Below are 19,611 nucleotides of genomic sequence, written 5' to 3'. Positions count from 1 at the left end.
ATTATTGGTAGTCTTTTTCTAGTCCATTGCCTTTTATTCTGTAGGTAACACTGAATTCCAGGAGTCTCAAACACAAGCTGTTAGGAATGAGAAGGAAAGAATAGATTCCTGAGGCTCTGCGAGAAAGGCAAGGGGTATCAGTTGTTGCCTCTATAAGGAAGGTGAAGGAGGGGTGCAGTGAGGGTGGAGAGGGAATCTGACACTGAGGCTTCAGGACTGGAAGATTGGAAAGATGGGGACATTTGCAAAATTCAGAAAAACAGATGGCACTGTTTGGAGGGACAGAGGAATAATGAGACAATCTTGTTGGCTCCAAACTACAAACTCCAGCACAGGCTGTTTAAAAGCCTAGCTCTGCTGAAAGGGTTAAAAACTCAATGCACTGCTTGGTAGCATTTGATTCACTCAGTGACTGTTCTGGTTACTGAGGTTCCCTAACAAATTACCACAAAATGTAGTGGCCTAAAACTATGTTCACAGATTCTATGGATCAAGAATTCAGGCAGGACACAGCAGGGACAGATTATTTCTGCTTCTTGATGTCTGAGATCTCAGCTACACGACTTGAGGGCTGGAAGCTGGAAGCGGCTGACGGCAAGTGTATTCATATGTGTGGGGACTGAGGCACCAGCCTCAGACAGTTTGGGGCCTTGGTTTCTCTTCACATGGGCTAATCTGTGCTCCCTCACAGAGTGGTCGATGGCTTCCTCAGAACCAGTGTCCAATTCCCACCTCCTGAAAGAACATAGAGGCTATACTCTTTGCATAACCTAGCCTGGAAAATCACATAGCATCACCTCTATTGCCCTCTTCTGGTTGGAGCTGTCATAACCCACACCCAGTACCTCAGAATAAGACTTTCTCTGGCAATGGAATAATTGCAGATGTATTAGTTAAGATGAGTGGAATAGGCCTCTAATCCGATACTACTGGTGTACTTCTAAGAAGACAATCAGGTGAAGACAGAGATACACAAGGGAAATGCCTTTTGAAGACAGTGGTAGAAATTGGAGTAATGCCTCTACAAGTCAAATAACACTAAGTATTGTTAGCTGTCAACAGAAGCCAGGAGTCTTGGAACAGATTCTCCTTCAGTGACTTCAGAAGGAACCAACTCTGCCAACACCTTGATTTCAGACTTTTGGCATCCAGAACTGTGAGAGAATACATTTTGGTTGGTATAAGTCACCCAGTTTGTGGTACCCTGTAGCCCTAGGAAACTAATACAATGAGTAAATATTAAAAGAAAATATAAATATATTTTTTGTTTCTAACTCCTTTATTCCTTCTATCTGGTTTAAAAACAATTGTATAAGGCAATAATTAGCCCTGGCTGGTGTGGCTCAGTAAATTGAGTGCCAAAGTGTCGCTCATTCAATTCCCAGTCAGGGCATATGCCTGGGTTGCTGGCCAGAACCCCAGTAGGGGGCGTGTGAGAGGCAACCACAGGTCGATGTTTCTCTCCCTCTCTTTCTCTCTTACTTCCTCCCTCTAAAAATAAATAAATAAAATCTTTTAAAAAATAAGGCAATAATTATTAACCTATGTTGATGGGCACACAATGTATAAAGATGAAATTTGGGACAACATAACTGGGGGAAGCAAAGTTTTATGTTCTATTAAAACCAAGGTAGTATTATTTAGAACTAGACTATAAGAAATTAAGATGTTAATTATAAACCCAAGAGAAACCAGTAGAAAAATACCCAAGAATACATAGTAAAATAAGCAACAAAAGAATTAAAATAGTTTACTAGAAAATGTCTAACATAAAAGAAGGCAGTAATGGAGAACCAAGAAACAAAAAAGATATAATGTAGAATCAGTTTTGAAGTATACAATACAGTATTATTGACATATTCACTATGTTGTGCTTTAGATCTCCAGAACTTATTTATCTTCTAGTTGCAAATTGTGCCCAACAGCCAAATAACAGAATAAAATCTTGATAAATAATTAGATTAAATGTAATAGATTAAACCCTTCAGTTAAAAGGCAGAGACAGCAGAATGGATTTAAAAACATAGTCTACTCACGACTTCCAGCCAAGATGAGGCTGGAAGGTAGATATATTTTGCCTCTTCACACAACCAAAAGGACAACAAAAATTTAAAAGCAAAAAATAACTGGAACTGCCTACAAATGAAACTGTATTGAAGTCTGACAACCAAAGAGTTAAAGAGAAAACATTCATCCAGATAGGTAGGAAGGGTGGAGATAGGCAGCTGGGGTGGAGAGGACTTGGGGCAAGGCGGTGGCTGGAGGACCAAGACAAGCAAGGTGGTTGATGGCAGAGCAGATGGTCTCACATTTGCATGCAGATAAACTGGGAAAAACAAGTGGGGAGCAAGACAGACCATGCAACTCAGGGTTCCAGTGCTTCCAGTTCAAGAAAACAAAGCCTCAAAACCTCTGACTGAAAAAACCTATGGGGGTTTAGGTAACAGGAGAAACTCTCAGCCTCATAGGAGAGTTCGTTGGAGTGGCCCACAGGGTCCTAGAATATACACAAACCCACCCACCCAGGAAACAGCACCAGAAGGACCCAATTTGCTTGTGGGTAGTGGAGAAAGTGACTGAAAGCCAGCCGAGAATCATGCAAGTGGTATTGTTCCCTCTCAGATCCCTACCCCATATACAGTGCCACCACGCAGCCATGTGTGTTGCACCATTCTGGTGAACATCTAAGGCTCTGCCCTTTACAATGTACAGGTGAGACCAGACAAAAAAATTGGCCCAAATGAAAAAACAGATCAAAGCTCCAGGAAAAATACAACTAAGTGATGAAGAGGTAGCCAACCTATCAGATACAGAGTTCAAAACACTGGTAATCAGGATGCTCATAGAAATAGTAAAGTATGGTCACAAAATAGAGAAAAAAGTGAAGGCTATGAAAGTGAAATAAAGGAAAATGTACAGGGAACCAACGGTGAAGGAAAGGAAACTGGGACTCAAATCAATGGTTTGGAGCAGAAGGAGAAATAAATATTCAACTAGAACAGAATGAAGAAACAATTCATAAAAATGAGAGGCTCAGGAACCCCTGGGACAACTTTAAAAGTTCCAACATCTGAATCAGGGGTGCCAGAAGGAGAAGAGGAAGAGCAAGAAATTGAAAATTTATTTGAAAAAATAATGAGGGAGAACTTCCCCAATCTGGAAAAGGAAATAGACTTCCAGGAAGTCCAGGAAGGTCTGAAAATCCCAAGGAAGCACACACCAAGGCACATCATAATTACATTACCAAAGATTAAAGATAAGAGAATCTTAAAAGCAGCAAGAGGAAAGGTGATAGTTACCTACAAAGGAGTTCCCATGAGACTATCAGTTGATTTATCAAAAGAAATCTTGCAGGCAAGAAGGGGCTGGAAGGGTATTCCAAGTCATGAAAGGCAAGGACCTACATCCAAGATGACTATCCAGCAAAGCTTTCATTTAGATTGGAAGGGCAGATAAAGTGCTTCTCGGATAAGGTCAAGTTAAAGGAGTTCATCATCACCAAGCCATTATTATATGAAATGTTAAATGGACTTATCTAAGAAAAAATAAAGAACAAAATTATGAGCAGTAAAATAATAACAAACTCACAACTATCAACAACCAAACCTTTAAAAAAACCACTACAAAAAAAGCAAACAACTACAACAGGGAAAGAATCACAGAAATAGAGATCATATGGAGAGTTATCAGGTGAGGGGAGGGGTGTAGGGAATTAAAAGCATAAATAGTAGATACAAAATAGACAGGGGAGGTGGAGAATAGTACAGGAAATGGAGAAGCCAAAGAACTTATATGTATGACCCATGGACATGGACTAAGGTGGGGGAATGTTGGTAGGAGGGGAGTACAAGGGGAGAAGAATAAAGGGGGGGATGAGACAGCTGTAATAAATAATCACTGAAGTATATAAAAAGAAGAACATTATACAGGACAGACCATGCAATTAGTAGGCCACAAAACAAGTTTCGATACATTTAAAAACATCAAAATCATATAAACTATCTTCTCCAAGTAAAATAGAATAAAATTAGAAATCAATAAACAGAAGAAAATGTATTTTTAATATGTTTTATTGATTATGCTATTACAGTTGTTCAACTTTTTCCCCCCTTCCCCCCTCCATCAAGTACCCCCCATTCCCTCTGACAATCACCCCGCTTAGTTAATGTCTATGGGTCATGCATATAAGTTCTTTGGCTTTTCCATTTCCTATACTGCTCTCAACATCCCCTTGTCCATTCTGTACCTACCAATTTGTACTTCTTTTTTTTTTATTTTTTTATTGATTATGCTGTTACAGTTGTTCTATTCCCCCTTTCATTCCCCTCCACCCTACCCCCCCATTCCCACCATTACCCCCCCTTTAGTTTATGTCCATGTGTCTCAAGTCCTTTAGATTCTATATTTCCCATGCTATTCTTGCCCCATCATCTATTTTCTATCTACTGTCTATGCTACTTATTTTCTGTGCCTTCTCCCCCCTTCTCCTCCTCCACTCCCCTGTTGCTAACCCTCCTTGAGATCTTCATTTCTATGTTTCCACTCCTGATCTAGCTGTCCTTTTAGTTTGCTTTTGTTTTAGGTGTGGTTGTTAATAACTGTGAGTTTGTTGTCCTTTCACTGTTCATGTTTGTTTAACTTCTTTTTCTTAGATAAGTCCCTTTAACATTTCATATAATAAGGGCTTGGTGATGATGAACTCCTTGAATTTTGATCTTATCTGAGAAGCACTTTATCTGTCCTTCCATTCTAAATGAAAGTTTTGCTGGATAGAGCAATCTTGGTTGTAGGTCTTTGGATTTCATGACTTGGAATACCTCTTTCCAGCCCCTTCTTGCCTGTAAGGTCTCTTTTGAGAAATCAGCTGACAGTCTGATGGGGACTCCTTTGTAGGTGACTGTCCCCTTAGCTCTTGCTGCTTCTAGGATTTTCTCCTTCATTTTAATTTTGGCTAATGTAATGATGATGTGCCTTGGTGTGTTCCTTCTTGGGTCCAACTTCTTTGGTACTCTCTGAGCTTCCTGGATTTCCTGGAAGTCTATTTCCTTTGCCAGATTGGGGAAATTCTCCTTTATTATTTGTTCAAATAAGTTTTCCACTGGTGGCTGTGCCTTTCCCCCTTTTGGTGCTCCCATAATTCGGATGTTGGAGCGTTTAAAGATGTCCTGGAGGTTCCTAAGACTCTCCTCATTTCTTTGAATTCTTGCTTCTTGACTCTTTTCTGTTTGGCCATTATTTGCTTTCTTCTGGTCCACTCCATTGATTGGAGTCCCAGTTTCCTTTTCATTGCTATTGGTGTCCTGTGCAATTCCATTCATTTCAATTAGTTTTGCCTTCATATATTTGTCTAATCTGTGGCTATAATCAACCAGTTCTGTGAGGATCCTGATCACCAATGTTTTAAACTGTGCATCTGAGAGTTTTGCTATTTCTTCATCGCTTAGATCTATGGGCTCTGGGGCTTTGAGATCTTGCGACATTTTTGGTCTATTCTGGCCCTTTAAGTGTAGAAGCGGTGCCTTGGACTCCCAGGTCGCTGGGTTGTGACGTTGTATGTGGGGGCGTGGTCAGAGCGGGGAAATGGCGACCCCCTTTGCTGTTTCTCACAGCTGGGTGAGGAGCAGTGCCTTAGATGGTTCACCTGGGCCGGGTCACTCAGAGTCACTGGGTTATGATGCTGTATGTGGAGGTGGGGACAGAGCGGGGAAATGGCGGCACCCTCCACGGCCGCCTGCCGCGGGGACCCGCCAACCCGGTCCAACTGCCCACTCCCTCGCCTGTCCACCCGCTCACAAATGCGCGACCACAGTCAACACACAGCACCGCTCCCCCCGCTGTCTCCCCCGCGGTTGCTCGCCTGGTCGCTGGCTCGGTAGCTCACTAGGTCCAACCCTGCGCCTGGATTCCACGTGACTGGATTCCGTGCCTGAGTCCGGCTGACCGAGACCTCCTGTGCAACCCCGCTTCACCAGCCGCTGGTTTCGCCCCTTACAGGTCAGGCTGAAGAATTTGTTGTTAATGGACTTCCGAAAAGTTCAATTTTCCATGTTCTGGCTGTGTTTTCTGTTGCTAATATTTAGTTGTCTCTAAACTTGGTTGTGTGAGAAGGCACGGCACACCCACCTATGCCTCCATCTTGGCGGAAGTCCCCCAATTTGTACTTCTTAATCCCTGCACCTTTTCCCCCCATTGTCCCTCTTTCCCCACCCATCTGATAACCCTCCAAATTATCTCCGTCTCTGTGATTCTGTTTCTGTTGTGCTTGTTTGCTTAGTTTGTTTTTTAGATTCAATCGTTGATAGTTGTGAATTTATTGCCATTTTAATGTTCATAGTTTTGAGCTTTTTTTCTTAAATAAGTCCCTTTAACATTTCATATAATATTGGCTTGGTGATGCCTGGGAAGCACTTTATCTTCCTTTCAATTTTAAATGATAGCTTTGCTGGATAGAGAAATCTAGGTCGTAGGTCCTTGCTTTTCATCACTTTGAATACTTCTTGCCAGTCCTTTCTAGTCTGCAATGTTTCTTTTGAGAAATCAGCTGACCATTTTATGGGAACTCCTTTGTAGGTAACTCTTCCCTTTTCTCTTGCTGCTTTTAGGATTTTCTTATCTTTAATCTTTGGCATTTTAATTATGATGGTTTTTGGTTTTGTCCTCTTTGTGTGAAACTTTTTGGGACTCTGTGCTTCTTGGACATGTTCGTCTATACCCTTCACCAAATCAAGAAAGTTTTCTTTCATTTTTTCAAATGTTTCAATTTCTTGCTCTTTCTATTCTCCTTCTGGCACCCCTATAATTCAGATGTTGGTACATTTGATGTTGTCCCTGAGGCTCCTTAGCCTATTCTTAAGTTTTTTAACTCTTTTTTCTTTTTGCTGTTCCCGTTGAATGCTATTTCTTCCTTATGTTCCGAACCATTGATATGATTCTTGACTTCATCCAGTCCACTGTTGATTCCCTGTAAATGTTTCTTTATTTCACTTAGTGTAACCTTCATTTCTGCCTGGTCTTTTTTATGCAGTTGAAGTACCCAGTGAGTTTCTTGAGCATCCTAATAACCAGTGTTTTGAACTCTGCATCTGATAGGTTGTTTATCTCCATTATGTTTTGTTCTTTTTCTAGAGTTTTGTTCCATTCTTTCATTTGAGCCATAATTCTTTGTCTCCTCATTTTGGCAGTTCCCCTGTGTTTGTTCCTATGTATTAGGTAGAACTGCTTTGACTTTCTGTCTTGGTAGCATGGCCTATTATAGAAAAGTGCACTAGTAAGTTGGGTGGGTCAGAGCCTTAGGTAATGAACAGGGTGGGGTAACCCATGTGAACCAGGTTAATGGAGTCCCAGGTATGGTGTTGCTGCTCTGTGTCTGTGTGTGTGTGGAAGGGCTCAGGAAAGGGACAATGCTGCTGCCTGGCCTCTGGAGTTTTGTCCTGAAGGAGTGTACCCCAGCACTCACCTTGATGCCAGACACTTCAGTTTCTTTCTGTATGCCACTAGTACCCTTTCAACTGCTGCCCCAGTGATGGAGCCCAGAGTGAATGAGTCTGCATAAGTCCCAAGTCTGTTACAGGCCCTTTAAGAGGCAACACCTGAGAATCCCACAGTTTTTTCCACCACCCCAATCCCCAGTGGTTTTTACAGCCAGAAATTATGGGGACTTATCTTCCTGGTGCTGGAATCCTGTGCTGGGTGGTCTGGTATGGGGGTGGGATCCCTTGCTCCTGAGGTATCCTTCCTGAATTTTATTCACCATGTGTGGGTGTGGAAGAGCCCATTCTGTGTCTCCATCTCTCCACTCTTCCTACCCATCTAGATGAATGTGACTTTTTTAATTCCTTGGTTGTCAGACTTCCGCACAGCTTGATTTTCTGACTATTCTGGGTGATAGTTGTTTTGTAGTTTAGTTGTAATTTTTGCTGTGGTTGTGTGAGGAGTTGAGCATGTCTACCTACACCTCCATATTGACTGGAACAGAAGGAAATTTAGAAGATTCACAAATATGTGGAAACTAAACAACACACTCCTAGACAACAAATGGGTCAAAGAAGAAATCACAAGGGAAATTAGAAAATACTTTGAGGTGAATTAAAACAAAAACACACAGTACCAAAACCACTGGGATGCAGTGAAAGCAGTGCTCAGATGGAAATTTGGAACATAAATGACTACATTAAAAAAATTTCACTTCCGCCAAGATGGAGGCATAGGTGGATGTGCCGTGCCTTCTCACACAACCAAGTTTAGAGACAACTAAATATTAGCAACAGAAAACACAGCCAGAACATGGAAAATTGAACTTTTCGGAAGTCCATTAACAACAAATTCTTCAGCCTGACCTGTAAGGGGCGAAACCAGCGGCTGGTGAAGCGGGGTTGCACAGGAGGTCTCGGTCGGACGGATTCAGGCACGAGGAGTCCAGGCGCGTGGAATCCAGGCGCAGGGTTAGACCTAGTGAGCTACCGAGCCAGCGACCAGGCGAGCAACCGCGGGGGAGACAGCGGGGGGAGCGGTGCTGTGTGTTGACTGTGGTCGCGCATTTGTGAGCGGGTGGACAGGCGAGGGAGTGGGCAGTTGGACTGGGGCCCGGTGGGTCCCCGCGGCAAGCGGCAGTGGAGGGCGCCACCATTTCCCTGCTCTGACCCCGCCTCCACATACAGCGTCATAACCCAGTGACTCTGAGTGACCCGGCCCAGGTGAACCACCTAAGGCGCTGCTCCTCACCTAGCTGTGAGAAACAGCAGAGGGGGATCGCCATTTCCCCGCTCTGACTACGCCCCCACATACAGCGTCACAACACAGCGACCTGGGAGTCCAAGGCGCCGCTTCTCACACTTAAAGTGCACGAACAGACCAAAAATGGCTCAAGAAGATCTTAAAGCCCCAGAGCCAATAGATCTAAGCGATGAAGAAATAGCAAAACTCTCAGATGCACAGTTTAAAACATTGGTGATCAGGATCCTCACAGAACTGGTTGATTATAGCCACAGATTAGACAAATATATGAAGGCAAAACTAATTGAAATGAATGGAATTGCACAGGACACCAATAGCAATGAAAAGGAAACTGGGACTCCAATCAATGGAGTGGACCAGAAGAAAGCAAATAATGGCCAAACAGAAAAGAGTCAAGAAGCAAGAATTCAAAGAAATGAGGAGAGTCTTAGGAACCTCCAGGACATCTTTAAACGCTCCAACATCCAAATTATGGGAGCACCAAAAGGGGGAAAGGCACAGCCACCAGTGGAAAACTTATTTGAACAAATAATAAAGGAGAATTTCCCCAATCTGGCAAAGGAAATAGACTTCCAGGAAATCCAGGAAGCTCAGAGAGTACCAAAGAAGTTGGACCCAAGAAGGAACACACCAAGGCACATCATCATTACATTAGCCAAGATTAAAATGAAGGAGAGAATCCTAGAAGCAGCAAGAGCTAAGGGGACAGTCACCTACAAAGGCGTCCCCATCAGACTGTCAGCTGATTTCTCAAAAGAGACCTTACAGGCAAGAAGGGGCTGGAAAGAGGTATTCCAAGTCATGAAATCCAAAGACCTACAACCAAGATTGCTCTATCCAGCAAAACTTTCATTTAGAATGGAAGGACAGATAAAGTGCTTCTCAGATAAGACAAAATTCAAGGAGTTCATCATCACCAAGCCCTTATTATATGAAATGTTAAAGGGACTTATCTAAGAAATAGAAGTTAAAGAAACATGAACAGTGAAAGGACAACAAACTCACAGTTATTAACAACCATACCTAAAACAAAAGCAAACTAAAAGGACAGCTAGATCAGGAGTGGAAACAGAAATGAAGATCTCAAGGAGGGTTAGCAACAGGGGAGTGGGAGGAGGAGAAGGGGGGAGAAGGTACAGAAAATAAATAGCATAGACAGTAGATAGAAAATGGGGGGACAAGAATAGCATGGGAAATATAGAATCTAAAGAACTTGAGACACATGGACATAAACTAAAGGGGGGGGTAATGGTGGGGACGGGGGTGTAGGGTGGAGGGGAATGAAGGGGGGAATAGAACCTGTAACAACATAATCAATAAAAATTTAAAAAATAAAAAATAAATAAAATGAAGGAGAGAGTCCTAGAAGCAGCAAGAGATAAGGGGACAGTCACCTACAAAGGAGTGCCCATCAGACTATCAGCTGATTTCTCAAAAGAGACCTTACAGGCAAGAAGGGGCTGGAAAGAGGTATTCCAAGTCATGAAATCTAAAGACCTACAACCAAGATTGCTCTATCCAGCAAAACTTTCATTTAGAATGGAAGGACAGATAAAGTGCTTCTCAGATAAGATCAAATTCAAGGAGTTCATCATCACCAAGCCCTTATTATATGAAATGTTAAAGGGACTTATCTAAGAAAAAGAAGTTAAAGAAACATGAACAGTGAAAGGACAACAAACTCACAGTTATTAACAACCACACCTAAAACAAAAGCAAACTAAAAGGACAGCTAGATCAGGAGTGGAAACATAGTAATGAAGATCTCAAGGAGGGTTAGCAACAGGGAAGTGGGAGGAGGAGAAGGTACAGAAAATAAGTAGCATAGACAGTAGATAGAAAATAGATGGTGGGGCAAGAATAGCATGGGAAATATAGAATCTAAAGGACTTGAGACACATGGTCATAAACTAAAGAGGGGGTAATGGTGGGGATCGGGGAGTAGGGTGGAGGGGAATGAAAGGGGGAATAGAACAACTGTAACAGCATAATCAATAAAAAAATTAAAAATAAATTTCATGGAAACAGTTGCACTCGAACAACAATAAAAAAAGAGAGAGGGATAAAATGAAAAAAGAAAATAAAAAGAATAACATTTTTAGGCAAAAAAAATCTCAAAGCAAAAACTTAAACTTCTACCTCAGTGAACTAGAAATAAAGGTCAAACTAAACCCAAAGTAAGAATGAAAGAAATAATAAAGATTAAAGTGGAGATAAATAAAATGAAGAATCATAAAAAAATGTTGAGCCCTGGCTGGTATAGCTCAGTGGATTGTGTGCCGGCCTGCAAACCAAGAGGTTGCCAGTTCAATTCCCAGTCAGGGCACATACCTGGGTTGTGGGCCAGGTCCCTGGTTGGGGGTGTGTGAAAGGCAACTGATCAATGTATCTCTCACACATTGTTGTGTCTCTCCCTCCCTTCCTTTTTCTCTAAAAGAGAGAAATCCTTTTTCTTTAAATATTTTTAAATAAAATATTTAAAAAATTAGAAAGTTGATGCTTTGAAAAGATCCACAATGCTTATATACCTTTAGTTAGACAACATGCTCACTCCTCAACTTCAAGTAATCTTACTTTTGTTCCTGCCACTCCACTGAGCCTGCATTTGTGTAGTCCAAGAGCCACTGCTATTCTTAACTTACTTAATTCTTAACAGCTCTTGACATATTAGAGCACTACCTTATTTGGCTCTTTTACCACCCTCCTGGTTTTTCTTCCCCACTGTCCAGTCCTTTTCCGTCTCCTTTGCTGGACTGTCTTCTTAGCTTGCTCGCTAATGTTTGACCTCAGGACCCTGTATCAACAGACTCTTCTTATGTGACCACGTCCCATGGCTTTTAATAGCATTTGTAGGCCAATAAACTCCCACACCTGATCTCCAGCCAGGCCAGAGCCCTGAACTCTAGAGTTAAATTGTTGGTCACATCTATGCTGGCATTTCACACTTCACACACAGCGTCAGTGGCACCACTGTTTTTCTGGTGGTACCATGTATCAAACTGCTCAAATTGAAATTCTAGGAGTTACTCTTCCAAATTCAATCAGTAATCAAGTGCTGTCGTTGCCGCCTCTAAAACATATCCTGAATGTGTCCACTTTCACATTATTTCCACTATCGCCATCTTAAGTCAAGCTACCATGATTCCGTACATTCATTACTGTGATAGTCTTCTGTCTTAGCTCTAGCATATTGGCCCTCTCAAGCACCATTTTATCCACTAATTGGAGAAGTTGGAAACCTAAAAACATGTCTCAGAGACCCTTATATATAGATAGAGTTCTGGGTTGGAAATAGATAGTGCCCATTCAATTCACTAGCACAAAGTTTCTAAACAGAAGCAGAACAGAGACCATGTTCCTGTTGGTGTTGCTGTTGGGACACAAAGTCACAGAGTGCAAGTGGCTGAAGTTCTAACAGTTGGACTCAGCATTCCAGTGTCTGGCCAGCTTCTTGGATCAGGTAGCAGTGTCAATGGTGGCAGGCTTCTTGAACTCTGGATTTCTATTACTATGGGTGTCCTTCAACCCCACAGTCCAGTGGCAGGCCCCCTACCCCTACTGTAGTCCTTCTTATCAATTTTTGCCAACACCTCATTCATTTCAAATCTCTTTCTGATACCTAAAGTGGTTTCTGGCTTGGCATGAAACACTGATATACTTAACTGGTTTTCCTGCATCTACTCTCGCCCACCTATAAACCATTCTCCATCCAACAGAGAATTCCCTTAATATAATTCACATTATGACATATTCTGTTTAAAATTCTACAGTGGCTTTCCACCACACTTAGAGCACAACTCAAACTTTATCACGGTCCATCCCTAACTATCTGGCTCTGCCCACTTCTCTGATGGCAGCTAGCCACTGGCCTTCTCTTGATGATGGACTAAGCCAAGCTGTGACCTAGATCTATACTATATGCTGTTCCATCTTTGTAGAATGTTCTTCCTTCTAGTTTCTTACATTTTCATGTCATTCAGATTAGATGTTACCTTCTTGGTAACTCCCTATAAAAAGTCACTCTCTCATATTTCCTCTGCATAGGCATCTTTCTGGTATCTAATTTTTGTTGTTGTTCACTATTGACTGCATCCTCCAAGAATGCACGTACCACAGGAGCAGGGAGGGACTGTGTCCCCTTATAGCAGACCCAGAGCACATTATAGATGCTTTGTCAATATTTGAATGAACAACTTGCATTAAATATGTAAGGTGGGTGAATTCTACTTCTACCAGAGTTACTCCAAGGTGTTACCAAATACAAAAAATTATTCTTAAATTAGGCTGGATAGCATTTTATCATTTGGGTATGAGTGATGAGATAATAAATTGTTTTGGCATATAGTAATTCAACTTTGTGCTCTGATGGAAAATTTAAAGACCTAAAAACAATCTTTTTTTAACATTTCAGCTTGAAAGATTGGCTACCCAAAACTTTATTTTTAGAGAGAGGGGAAGAGATGGAGAAATGGAGAAAAGGGATGGAGAAAACATCGACCAGTTGCCTCTTGCACACGCCCAGACCCAGGGTCAAACCTGCAACCCAGGTATATGCAACCTTTCACTTTGCAGAATGACACTCAACCAACTGAGCCACATTGATTAGGGCTCATGCTATTGCCTTTTAAGGGCAAATGAACTATAACGTTTTAAAGATATGTATTTATTTACTTATTTATTTACAGGGAGGGAAAGGGGAGAAAGAGGGAAACATCAAGAGAAAAACATTGGTTGCTTTTCACACGCATACTTATTTCTCTCTTTGTTTAAAATTGTGGGTATTTTGGTAAAGACAGGAAGACCTACGAGACAAATTCAAAAAGAGCTGTAAGCACTCTTATTTTTCTCTTAATGCTGCATTAACTCCATCTGCTAAATTTGGTGACCTCACACTTGTTAAGACCTCTAGAGAAACAGCACCACCTGCTGGGCAAAGGCTGCTGTGCACCTGTTTTGGCAGAGCAGCCTCCCTCAACCTTTCCTTGTGCAACTCTTAAACTAGACACCAGTTAAGCTTAGCAACTAAGACCAGACTTCCAGAAGGTCAAACATCCCGCTCTGCTACTCCAGAATTTCTAACAAGATTAGAGAAGCCCCTTTGTCTGAGTCTTCTCTTCTAAGAACAAACTTGAGTTTTGACCCAAGACTGGAAATCAGTGCCATTGTGACAAAGAGCACAGCTGAAGTAGATCTGGATTAACAAACAGAAATGAAAAGGGCCACAACTTCAAGAGTCCTTTGTCCCCTGTATGCTCTGCAAACAGGATGCTAAGAAAATTTAGTGCCTTTATTCTCTATTTGGAAATTCTAGGCGAGATTTTTCCTCCTTCCCTTACTAAAGACCATGAATTTATCTGGATTTATCTCCTAGCTCACTACCCACTTTCTAGTCATTTTTCTTCCTTCATGACCAATGTCCTTTACAACTCAAGGATCTTTTCCTATAACATTGTGAATGACTTTCTTAGGATCTAAGAAATAGGTCCCCTTCCTTTCACAGCCCTCTTTGACAAACTGAATTTGATATTACAACTTTCTCTTAATTTTTAATCTATTTGTCCTCAATTAATCAATATAAACTAGTTTTTCTGTTACTCTTTATTATGGACAGTAAATGCCTGTTGCTATAGGCTGAATGTTTGTGTACCCCATAAATGCATATATTGAAATCTAACCCTCAAGGTGATATATTTGTCATTTGAAAAGTATGTATATTCTGCTGCTCTGGGGTGAAATGCTCTTAACTTCATCAATTAAAACCATACGATCTAGCGTGTCATTTAAGGCTGCTGTCTCCTTGTTGATTTTGTCAGGAAGTTCTACCCATTGAAGTCAAAGGGGTGTTAAAATCCCCACCTATGACTGTATTCCTGTTAGTCTCTCCCTTTATCCCCATCAAGATTTGCTTCACATATTTAGGTGCTCCTATGTTGGGTACATAAATGTCTACTAGGGTGATATCCTCTTGTTGGATTGTTTCCTTTATCATTATGTAGTGTTCTTTGTCTCGTACTGCAGCCTTGGTTTTAAAGTCTATTATGTCAGATATAAGTATTGCTAATCCAGCTTTTTTTCCCCCTTCCCATTTGCATGAAATATATTTTCCCAACCCTTTACAGTACTTTAGTCTTTGTGTATCTTTTGATCTGAGGTGGGTCTCCAGGAGGCAGCATATTCCTGAGTCTTGTTTTCTTATCCATTCGCTTACCCATGTCTTTTGGGTGGAGCATTTAAGCCTTTTACAGTTAAGATGATTATTGATAGAAACACATATTTAGTGCCACTTTGTTAGACTATTTTCCTCTGTCTTTCTTCTTCTTAAAGCAAGTCCTTTAATATTCATTGCAGTACTAGTACAAGTTTTAGTTTTTTCTTGTCTGAGAAGCTCCTTATTTCTCCAATTTAAATTATAGCCTTGCTGGGTAAGGTAGCCTTAGTTGTAGGTCCTTGCTTTTCATCATCTTAAATTTTACGTCTCTCCCTCTGGCCTGAAATGGTTTTGTTGAGAAATCAAATGACAGTCTCCCTGTAGGGAGACTTGGTGCTCCCCTGTAGGTAACTACCTGCTTTTCTCTTGTGGCTTTTAGGACTCTCTCCTTATCTTTAGGCCTTGCCATTTTAATTATAATGTATCTTGGTGTCGTCCTCTCTGGGGCCAACTTTTTTGGGACTCTGAGCTTCCTGGATTTTTGTGTCTTTTTCCTTCACCATATTAGGGAAGTAGATCTACAAGACTCTGGTATACACCTAAGTCAAACCCTGTTTGTGACTGGCTCTGGGCAGCCTGTTTGGAGCTATCCGTGATCCACAGCATGTGGCTCCCTCTGATGGGCCTGTGTGTGCAGAAAGAACCAGGCTGCCCACCAAGGCTGGCTTTTATCAGAACCAGGCCTGGGAGAGGGTCAGCTGAAATCTCAGAGCTCCCAGTGATCCACCTCTGCCTATAGGCATTCTGTAGGGTTAATTAGTGAATGCCTTCCAGCTGTACTCCTCAGCAGCAGGGATTAAGCCTGTGGGGCGGAATAACTCCTCTAGGCAGGGCTACTGCTTCCCCTCAGGCTGATGCCATTGACCTCTGCCGGAGAAAGAAGGCTCCTGCAGTATGGGAATGGCTCTGCAAAGGAATCCTGATAGCTGTTCCTTCAGTTCTCTCCCCAGAGCCACCTGCCCCAGACTCTCCTCACACATCTCTAGTTCACTCTGCCCTCTCTGTGTCGGAGCCCACGGTAAGTGGCTGCAAACAAAACTTGGTATGTTGGCCCCCTAAGAGGGTCTCTGCATCTCCAGCCATGTCTCCCTGGTGGACATACATTCTGCTGCTTCTCACAGCCCTGTATATTTTGAGTTCCTTTTCTGACTGGTGCTGTAGGCTGGGGAGCCCAGTTTGGGATTTTGACCTCACACTTCTCAGAAAATATCCCCCAGCCACTGAAGTAACCCTCCAGCGCTTCAGATGTCATCTGTGGGAGCCCAACCAGCCCTCTCCCATCTCCTGTGCATTCCCTACCAGTCTCCTTATGGTGATGTGGCTTCTGTCCCTCTGTGGTTATAAGGCTTCTCTACAGCTAGTGGTCAGTTGGTTATTTGGCATTTTAAAAATATATATTTTATTGATTATGCCACTACAGTTGTCCCATTTCCACCCCCTTCATTCCTCTCCACCCTGCACACTCCCTCCCCCACCATTTCCCCCCTTTAGTTTATGTCCATGTGTCACAAGTTCTTTAGATTCTATATTACCCATACTATTCTTCGCCTGCCCCCTATTTTCTACCATCTATGCTACTTAGTCTCTGTACCTTCTCCCCCCTTCTCCTCCTCCCACTCCTCTGTTGCTAATCCATGTGATCTCCATTTCTATGGTTCCGCTCCTGATCTAGCTGTCCTTTTAGTTTGCTTTTGTTTTAGGTGTGGGTGTTAATAACTGTGAGTTTGCTGTCCTTTCACTATTCATATTTCTTATCTTCTTTTTCTTAGAGAAGTCCCTTTAACATTTCATATAATAAAGACTTGGTGATGATGAACTCCTTGAATTTGACCTTATTTAAGCACTTTATCTGCCCTTCCATTCTAAATGAAAGCTTTGCTGGATAGAGCAATCTTGGATGTAGGTCTTTGGATTTCATGACTTGGAATACTTCTTTCCAGCCCCTTCTTGCCTGTAAGGTCTCTTTTGAGAAATCTGCTGACAGTCTGATGGGAACTCCTTTGTAGGTGACTGTCCCCTTATCTCTTGCTGCTTCTAGGATTCTCTCCTTCATTTTAATCTTGGCTAATGTAATGATGATGTGCCTTGGTGTGTTCCTCCTTGGGTCCAACTTCTTTGGTACTCTCTAACTTCCTGGACTTCCCGGAAATCTATTTCCTTTGCCATATTGGGAAAGTTCTCCTTTATTATTTGTTCAAGTAAGTTTTCCACTTGTCGTTCTTCTTCTTCCCCTTCTGGTACCCCTGTAATTTGGATGTTAGAATGTTTAAAGATGTCCTGGAGGTTCCTAAGCCTCTCCTCATTTTTTTGAATTATTTCTTGTTTTGTTTGGTCATTTTTTTCTTCCTTCTGGTCTGCTCCCTTGATTTGAGTCCTAGTTTCCTTTCCATCACTATGGGTTTCCTGTGCATTTCCCTTCATTTCACTTAGTTTAGCCTTCATTTGTTCCTCTAATTTGTGACTAAAATTAACCAGTTCTGTGAGCATCCTGATGACCAGTGTTTTGAACTGTGCATCTGATAGGTTGGCTATCTCTTGGTCGCTTAGAAGTATTGGCTCTGGGGCTTTGATCTGTTCTTCTTGAGCCATGTTTTGGCCTGTTCGCGCCTGTTATGTATGAGGGACGGAGCCTTAGGTGTTCACCAGGGTGGGGGAACCCACGTGGCTGGATTGTGACCCTGTATGTGGGGGTGGGGTCAGAGAGGAGCAATGGTGCTTGTTCCACCCTCACTTAGGCCTGGGTCCCCTCTGCTGCTTCCCGTGCCCCCCCCACCCCGTGCTGGCTCCCAGGTGTGTGGGCCTGTGCACCTTCCAGGACCCTGTGGGTCTCTCCAACAAACTCTCTGTAAGCCTGGGAGCTTCTCCTGGCACCTCAACCCCAAAAGTTTTTTCAATTGGTGCTTTTAGGCTTTAATTCCCGTCGATGGGGCCCTAGCCTGCGTGGTCTGTCTCATTGATCGCTCTGCTGATTTATCTGCACACGAATGTGTGACCTTGGTCAGCCAGCTGCCTTGAGCCTGCACTGGGTCTGCCCATTGCCACCCCACACCTGGGATCCGCCAACCCCCTCTTATGCTCCTGGGTTGGTCCCCGGGATTTTTCCTGCCCGACCCTGCTCCGCCAGCTGCTTGACTCTGCTCCCCTTACTGGTCTGGCTGAATGGCTGATTGTTGTCAGACTTCCATACAGTTCAATTTTCTGTGTTTTGGTTGCAGTTTTGTTACTAAAACTGTTCTTTAAACTTGGTTGTGCGAGGAGGCACAGTGTTTCCACCTATGCCTCCATCTTGCCCAGAAGTCCTTTTTTCTATAATTTAGTTATAATTCCAGTTTGGTCTTGAGAGGTTAGTGTAGTTTCCACTTACTCCTCCGCCATTTGGGTCCTCTCCATCAAGGTGACACATTTAGAAGTAGGACCTTTGGGGAACCTTGGCAAAACCCTCATGAATGGGATTAGTGCCTTTATAAAAGAAGCCCAAGAAAGCTGCTTTGTCCCTTCCCATGTGAGGTTACAATGTCTGATGGACTCCCATCAGACATAGCATTTACCAGCAACATGATTTGACTTGCCAGCCTTCAAAACAGTAAGAAATAAAATTGTTCTTCATAAGCCACCCAGTCTGTGATATTCTGCTACAGGACCCTGAATCCACCTCACCAACTCAATTCTCCATTCACTAGATACTGAATCCCCTCCTTGCCATTAATTCCTTTCTAATACAGACCCTTAGGCATACTTTTCTCATTTCTTCTTTAATTTCCTATTCCTTTAGTATAATTAAGATACCTTTTTCTGTCATCTTCCCATTAGCCTTTCCAGAAACTGTATGAAATTCAAACATTTATTTATTACTATTTGTGGGGGGGGGGGGATTTAATTATTTTTCAAGTACAGTTTTCTTTTACTCCCATCCCAGCCCTCCCCCCCCACTGTGGTTTTATCATCATTTACAACTCACTCCCATTTCTAAGATTTACTTACTGTATTTTACCATGTATAATGAGCACTTTTTAGCCCAAACTTTTGAGGGAAAAGTAAGGGTGTACATTATGCATAGGTAATACTAATTCTATCTCTACAAATATTTTGAATTTATGTTTATGCATTAAAAGTATAACTCCTTTAAAACTCCTTTATAATACAAAAATAAGTATCCAAATATAAGTAAATAAAAAATTGAATTAAAAAATTAAAGCAAAATGAAAGTTTGGGCCAAAAACATGGGTATTATTCACGGAAATGCATAATACATGGCAAAATATGGTATATTCATTTCCCTTATACTACTCTTCTACATTTCCATACTCCTTTGATTAATTAGCTACTAAAAGTTTAAAGTTATCAACATAACATCTTTTATATTCCCTCTCCTTTTATATTTGCAAAGCTACTTCCTCTTCCTTATTCAAAGTGTTCCCAAAATTATTCCTCCAGGATTCATTAATTTTCCTTATATAGGAGAAAACTGCCTCTTGCCTTCTTCAAGCACTATCCTATAAACCTCAAATATGAATCTCACAAATCCAAAAAACCACACTCATAACCTGAATGCTGACTATCTAAATGAAATAATAACCAATGAGGTTAGTTAGCCATGTATGTATACATAAATCAAATAATCAACAATGATTTTCCAATGGCAATCCATTAAAACACACACACAATTCAGA

At 41.9% G+C, this 19,611-nt stretch overlaps 1 non-coding gene across 1 annotated transcript; it reads right to left on the bottom strand.

Annotated features, from left to right (window-relative positions):
• Positions 1 to 13,507: 13,507 nt before the first annotated feature.
• LOC119053247 (U7 small nuclear RNA) lies at positions 13,508 to 13,570 on the bottom strand. Its single transcript, XR_005083262.2, has one exon. It is a non-coding gene; the product is annotated as a U7 small nuclear RNA (small nuclear RNA).
• Between the last annotated feature and the right edge of the window lie 6,041 nt (positions 13,571 to 19,611).

This window comes from Artibeus jamaicensis, unplaced genomic scaffold, assembly GCF_021234435.1.
Source record: "Artibeus jamaicensis isolate MK-2021 breed Jamaican fruit bat unplaced genomic scaffold, CSHL_Jam_final contig_515, whole genome shotgun sequence".
In the NCBI taxonomy this organism is placed as follows: domain Eukaryota; kingdom Metazoa; phylum Chordata; class Mammalia; order Chiroptera; family Phyllostomidae; genus Artibeus; species Artibeus jamaicensis.
This window is presented reverse-complemented; position numbering and strand designations above follow the sequence as displayed.